Below are 6,497 nucleotides of genomic sequence, written 5' to 3'. Positions count from 1 at the left end.
TATATATATTTTTTTTTTATTTCCAACAATGATAAAACGTAAAGACACTCGAAGTGTTACCTGTGGAGGAGAACCTTGCCTCACTGGCGGTTGCAGAGAGACTGAAGGCCCTGCGCCCTAGCCTCTCCTCCCTCACTTAATCTTTCAGTCTCTTGGGCCAACTCAGGCATCGATTCTATTAGAATTGAAGGATTCTTTCATGATGCCCTCGTTCTAAGGTCGTTATCGATATGCTTTGATTGTTTCTTTTCAATCAAATGCGACTGCTTGTCCACGCTATCAAGTCACTGATTCAATGACCGATAAGGACATGGACGGGACGGAATTGAATTTATCCTGTATTCCTCCTACAGAAAAACCTTCAACATCGATGATACGGTACATGATTTTTTTACTTTTTTCAAAGTATAACTAAATACAAAATAAAACTTCTGTTTCAGTCTTCTTCCAAACATGATTCATTCCTCAAATGTGCTGGATTCAGACAAAATTTGATATTGAGTGCAAGTTATTTAGACAGGATAACATTCAAGTAGATTTTCAATATAGATTAGAACAGAGGCGTTTTAGTCAATAAGCAAGCTCCCGAAAGATTTTAATATCGAAAAATTAATTTAGATTGGGCCAAATTATTTTGTCATTTATTTACTTACAATCATTCTCGGATGAATTTAGTGAATAAAGCTTCATGCACGTTTCAGCTTTCTATTTTAGAGCAAAAATAAATTGTGAGTGCTTGAGTACGATGGGAATAATTATTCCTTTTTTTTGGTACTATCTTAACCCAATGAGTGAGGCTCATTGACAGACCTCTTACTTTGAAGCAATAAAAATCTCAATAAAATTTAACCCTCTTTTTTGAAATAAAAATTATTACATCTCAAAAATTAAAAAAATTCATAGCGTACGTAGACCCAAATTTAATGGTTAAAACCACTGAAAAAAAAAAACAATATATTTTTCAAGAGTTGGGTGCTTTCCATTACGACGTTCATCGGCCTTTTTTGACAAAATCCAAAGGCCACCTCAACCTTTTTTTTTTTTTACCACAAATCACTCTATATCTATAAGGGTGACGTGGTCACCATCCCCTGGTATCTGCATTGAATATTCACCTTACTCAAACAAAGAGACTGAATCTGCTGAATCACCAAGACATTCAGAGCCCTCTTTTATTTGTAGCGGAACAAGTGTTGCCTGGGGAGATGTCATTGGACCACATTCTAAGAGAAGGCTTCATCAATGATGATGCCAAGAGTAGGGACCGGAGGCACGGAGATTAGTGAAAGGATACCTGAGAAAATTAGAAGACGTGCCAGAGTATATAGTGAGCAGTCGTCGCAGTTATTTCAGTGTTCGAGTCTAGCGACATTGTGGCCTCCCAGCTCGCAGGAAGGGCGGATGGGGTGAATGTACGGAATAAAGAATTAAAGGAAGAGGGGAGGTTATCGAAATACTTAATATGTAGCGTGTGATGTGCCGTTATACTGTTTCCCTGCTTCCAGTTGTAGGAAGCCGTTCGTATCTCAGGTGGTTGAAGTAGAGGTCTTTGCAACTCGGGAATTGTGACGGTGATGGTTCGAATCCGGTCTGGGGATCAACTTTTTTCATTTCTGTGGTGGATCCACTAAATGAAAACTTGACCCTCCACCATGTTTAGAATAGGTTGGTTGGCTCTAGATAATTCCTCCTCCGTCCCCCATATGTCAGAAATGACCAGGAATATGGTCATAAAAAAAATTGTTTCCAGTTGTAGTTTGTGATTCATGTGAGTCATGTTACAGGGTCTGGGTATTGATTTGTATATGAGTATTTTGAGTCTGAGTGACAACCTTCGTGAATAGATTAGATGTCCAAGATGTTGACTTCACAACCTGTAATCTGTGTTGTATCTGAACTCTAGTTTCATACCGAGGGAAGTGAGATGTCTGTTGGTCTGTATTGTTTGGTCGTTTAGTTTTGGTTCTCTGCTTGGGGATTTCTTATATGATTAAGTAATGGCTCAGTTTTTGTGTGTTGATGATGATGCCACAGTCATGTTTTGGGCTGACGATATGTTCAACACCAAAACTGAAGTTAGACCCATAGAGAGTACGATGAATGCTCAGATGTACCTACAAGATATCCTCGAACCCACAGTAACACCTGTGACAAAGGATTATGGACAAAATTTATCCTAGTTGACGATAATGCTCACCCGCACCGGACAGGAATCATCCAAGAGTATCTTCGTGAGGCAGGTATTGACAGAGTATGTTTGGGATATGCTTCACAGTGTTGTCTAAAGTGCTGTGGAAGAATGGAGAAGCCTGGACCAAGAAGCCATTAAAAAAAAAAATTAAGATCTGTACCGCTACAAGCCATGAAGGGTCAGGGGTTCAGTACTTTGTAAGGAAGTACTGCTACTAGACCAGCGGTTGTGCAAGGAGATGATTTGGTCAGAATCACGCTCGACCGTTTGATTTTTACCCAATTTATTAGGCTGAGTGGACCCCGGGTGGCCTCCAGAACCCATAGGGTTGACTCACGGCTACAGTGTAATAGCAAATAATTTTCTGCCTTCCTGGATTCGAACTTGGGTCCTGTTGAAATGCAATGAATGGCTTTAATCTGTAAAATTTAAATAAGTATTTTTTTCTACTTTGTGACTTTTAAGAATGAAGAAACTGTCATGTAAAAATTAAAACGGATTTTTTAAAATAAAAACCATATTTTGGAGAATGTTAACTTATTGAATCCCTACCTTTTAGAAGTTAGCATGAACATGGGTGATAAAAACTTCTTGTGTTGCATGACTATAACAAAAGCAGTTAAAAAAAAAAAAAATTATTTAGTTTATTTTTGGCTTAAGTCCTCTATTCAGGACATAACAGCCGTTTCGCAATAGTCTATAGCCATTTAAAGTTTATTAAGTTTATGACTAATCTTTTGCAACAATATAATCTGTTATATTTAAATTATTATTAATTTTTGTACATACTACTTAGCAATGTCGATAAAATAATAAATAAACGATATCAAAATAACGTACGAAACTACCTCAAGCAGATTAGATAAGACCGCTTCTTGGTTACAGCCGCTGCATTAGGCCTATAAATAAAGGTCATAGAAAAGTTCTAATTGACTTTTAACTTAAAATGCCTTCCGGCAAAAGAAGATTGTAAATAATGTTCTTGTATATATATTTAAATTAGGCTTAAGTAAATTGTATATATTGTATATGTTTATTAATAAAGATTTAGGAGGTTAGAAAAAAAGTTCTAACTGATCATCGATCCTCAACCATCCGAGGTCTAGTCCTACATGGGTGACGTATGCTCTGCTTGAGATAGTTTCGGCTGACAGCCAATCCCGAATCCTAAAGAGTTGTTTTGTCTTCCGATCACCTAAGACATGAACTCCCTCCTTCAATCCTCTTCCCTTCTCTCCTATCGTAGGACCTGGCGGCTAGCTACCCTTTGGGCTTACACACTTCCTCCGTGTCTATCGGAATAGCACCCAGTAAAAAGAAAGCACCTTCCTGCACGTCCGCCAGCCACTAGGCTAGCTACCCTCCAGGCATGCATACCTCCCTCGTACCTACAGGAATAATACCCGGTAGGATGAGGTCACTATCCTCTGAGAAATAACGGCTATCACCTTACTATTAGCTATTACCTTACCAATATATATAAACTGAACATGCATTGTCGAGGCTTTCTGGACAAGCAGAATAATTAAGAAAATAACCACCTCGACAGTATAGTGCGTCTAAAAGGAGGGAGCTTACGCACCCACCGCCCTAGCTCCTTCTCTCACCATAACACACTCCTTCTATCGGAAACAAAGTCTACTACAAAAAGTTTTTAGTAACAAATACACAAAACGTTCTCATTTGTTTTTATTATTACAATTTTCAAGGAAAACCTTACTTTTTTTTCAACTTTCATTTTACAGCTTTCAGGAAAGGAAAATCAATTTACTGAGTGGAGAGAAGACAGAAGAGTGAGAGGGGGGGGGGTCAGCGGGTATGTCTGCCACTGCGCACTCTTTCTCATTCTTTACCCTCAGGTAAACTCAACTTAGATGTACTATACAAGGCAGAGTATTACCGTTTTCACATGGTGAATGTATTCTTTGACATGTTTTCAGTTTAAAACTATTCCTGTATTTCTGTTAGCATTAAATGAGTGGATTTTTTTAGGGGGGTATGTAGCCGTACTAATAATTTTGTTCAGCTGGTTGAAAGTTAAAGCTATAACTATTATTTGCAAATGGTGGGGTTCCACTCGCCCGTTGAATGTTTTGTTTAACGTGTTTTCAGTTTAAAATACTTCCTGTTAGCAATATATAAGTGTTTAAATTTGTTAAGTGTTTTATTTATTTACCAAGATACGTATTGACAGGAATAATAATTTCAGTAGACAATAGGGCATCAACTTTTGTACACCATTTCCATTCCTTGTTGACATGTTTATGGTCTCAATACATTAGGTAACATAATAGTATTAAATTCGTTACTTAACAAGGGCTGAGGTGTTCGACATACAACTTCCTGACTAATGCTCACAGAACAAACAGACGAGCTAATTCATTGTGTTCCATTTTTAGACTCAGTGGGTGTATGGTAGGTGTTCACTTGACAGACAGCTGTTGTAAGGTCAGTAACAGGGTTCTTCATGTTTTATATGTATGACCAAACTTACTATGAGTCATTAAGAGCTCTATTTTTTAAAATAATTTAGAATAATAAATTAATTATGTGTTTATTCCCAAAGATATTCAAGATAGATAAAGTGAGAAATCAAGATCTTTAGACTTTATGAGGTTTCAAAAAAATGATTGTAAAAAAATTTGTTCAATTAGTCAAATCGATTATTTGAGTTCAAATAAGACTTCTGTAGCTTTGTTCATTTTCGTATCTAGAAGAACAATATAATTTTAGATGGTTGACTCCTCAGTATCAATTTTTTTGTATACTAAATTTGATATTTGTTCTCAACGGTTTTCTTTTTTGGCATATTTTCATTACTTCAAATGAGGACTAATATCTTATAATTCTTATTTCATGGTAACAACTAAAATTTAATCTTATTAATGCTTAAATTATAAAAACACTAAGATTTAGTCTTGGCAAAATTTTAGTAATCAAAACAACTAAAAAATACGTTTTTCAATCAAGAACTTTTTAAGTTCTGACGATAATTTATAGGCCTCGATGACTAGCAACATTTTTAATGAGATACTAATTTAAATCAGCTGAAAATCTTTAAATCAGAAATACGCTAAATTAAATAAACCAAATTTTATATGTAGATGAAGAAAAATTACTTTTTGTCCAAAGTTTAAGTGGATTTTTGGTTTTTGCTTATTTTTAAATAAACATTAGAACAGTGACGTAAATTATGATGGATTCAAAAAATTTAAACTTCAGATAGTGATGCTGTTTAGGTGGATGAAATTACATTACGGCCAAAGTAAATGTTATTGGAGTCACTGATGTCGATAATAATATTTTTAAAACGCTGTATTAAGTTTTAAAGAAGAAATTATAGCAAGAAAGTTTATGATTGGAATGTTGGTATTTGTTTATAGGAATATATTAATGCATGTTAAAAGAAAGATAGAATAAGTAAATGTGATAACATATAATGATTACTATGTACTACTTTGCCAGTTCAAGAATAGTCATGTTCACAACATCAAATTATTGTCGATTGTATTACTTACTCCTTTTAGCTTGTATAACTTTACATATTACTTTTTTAATTCTGTTATTTTATTTCTATATTTAATCAATTACGTTTCTTCTATTTTTTTTTCATAACTTTTATTTTAAATAATTTTCATAATGTCCAAAACTTTTTCTATTATTCTGTATTTCCTTTTATTCATTAAAGTTGTTGTATTGTTATTTGTCCATGACTTGATGAAGGCCTGAAATTCTGGCCGAAACTTTGGTTCTAATAAAATATAAAATAAGTTTTACTTATTTCTATTCTTCACTTACCTTTTTTTTTCCGATCCCTCTAAAACAGAAAAGAATCAGTGAATTAGTGAATTAGTGAGTGCTTTATTGTAAAAGAAAGGAAATAAATCGTGTTGTGTATTACCTTTTACTACCTTTGGTATTTTAAGGTTACCTGTAATGTTTATTGTTATTTATATCCATAATATAAATATAATATAATAATAATATAAAATAAATATAATATCCATTCTGAATGGTACTATTTTTAAATCCGGAGGTGAGGGGCATCGCATAGAAGATAGAAAAATAAAAACATTAGTTACTAAAGACAATAGATAATGGTGAAATAAAAAGAAAACAGTCAGAAGTCGAAAAGAAGTGTGGGAGAGGGAGAGGGGGTGCATCATAAGATGGAGTTATAAAGTGATGTTGATAGGGGTTTTGGAACCTTTTACATCACGAGGAGACCCCCCACCTCCGGACTCAAAAAAGCTCCTTGAATGGATAGCTCATATGTAAAATTAAATATAACAGGTAACCTTAAAAT

At 34.6% G+C, this 6,497-nt stretch overlaps 1 protein-coding gene across 1 annotated transcript in view; it reads right to left on the bottom strand.

Moving 5' to 3' along the window:
• The window catches only part of LOC106679054 (tubulin glycylase 3A), a 41,426-nt gene extending 41,304 nt beyond the window's left edge, over nt 1-122 (bottom strand). Inside the window, exon 1 of the mRNA XM_067047176.1 lies at nt 61-122. The gene's annotated coding sequence lies outside the window, so the exon portion shown is untranslated. The remainder of the gene's footprint in view (nt 1-60) is intronic.
• Nucleotides 123-6,497: the final 6,375 nt, after the last annotated feature.

The sequence above is a fragment of the Halyomorpha halys genome, unplaced genomic scaffold (genome assembly GCF_000696795.3).
Source record: "Halyomorpha halys isolate HHAL.00 unplaced genomic scaffold, Hhal_1.1 Scaffold173.1, whole genome shotgun sequence".
Taxonomy (NCBI): Eukaryota; Metazoa; Arthropoda; class Insecta; order Hemiptera; family Pentatomidae; genus Halyomorpha; species Halyomorpha halys.
Note: the sequence above shows the minus strand (reverse complement) of the source record. Positions and strands in the feature narration are given on the sequence as shown.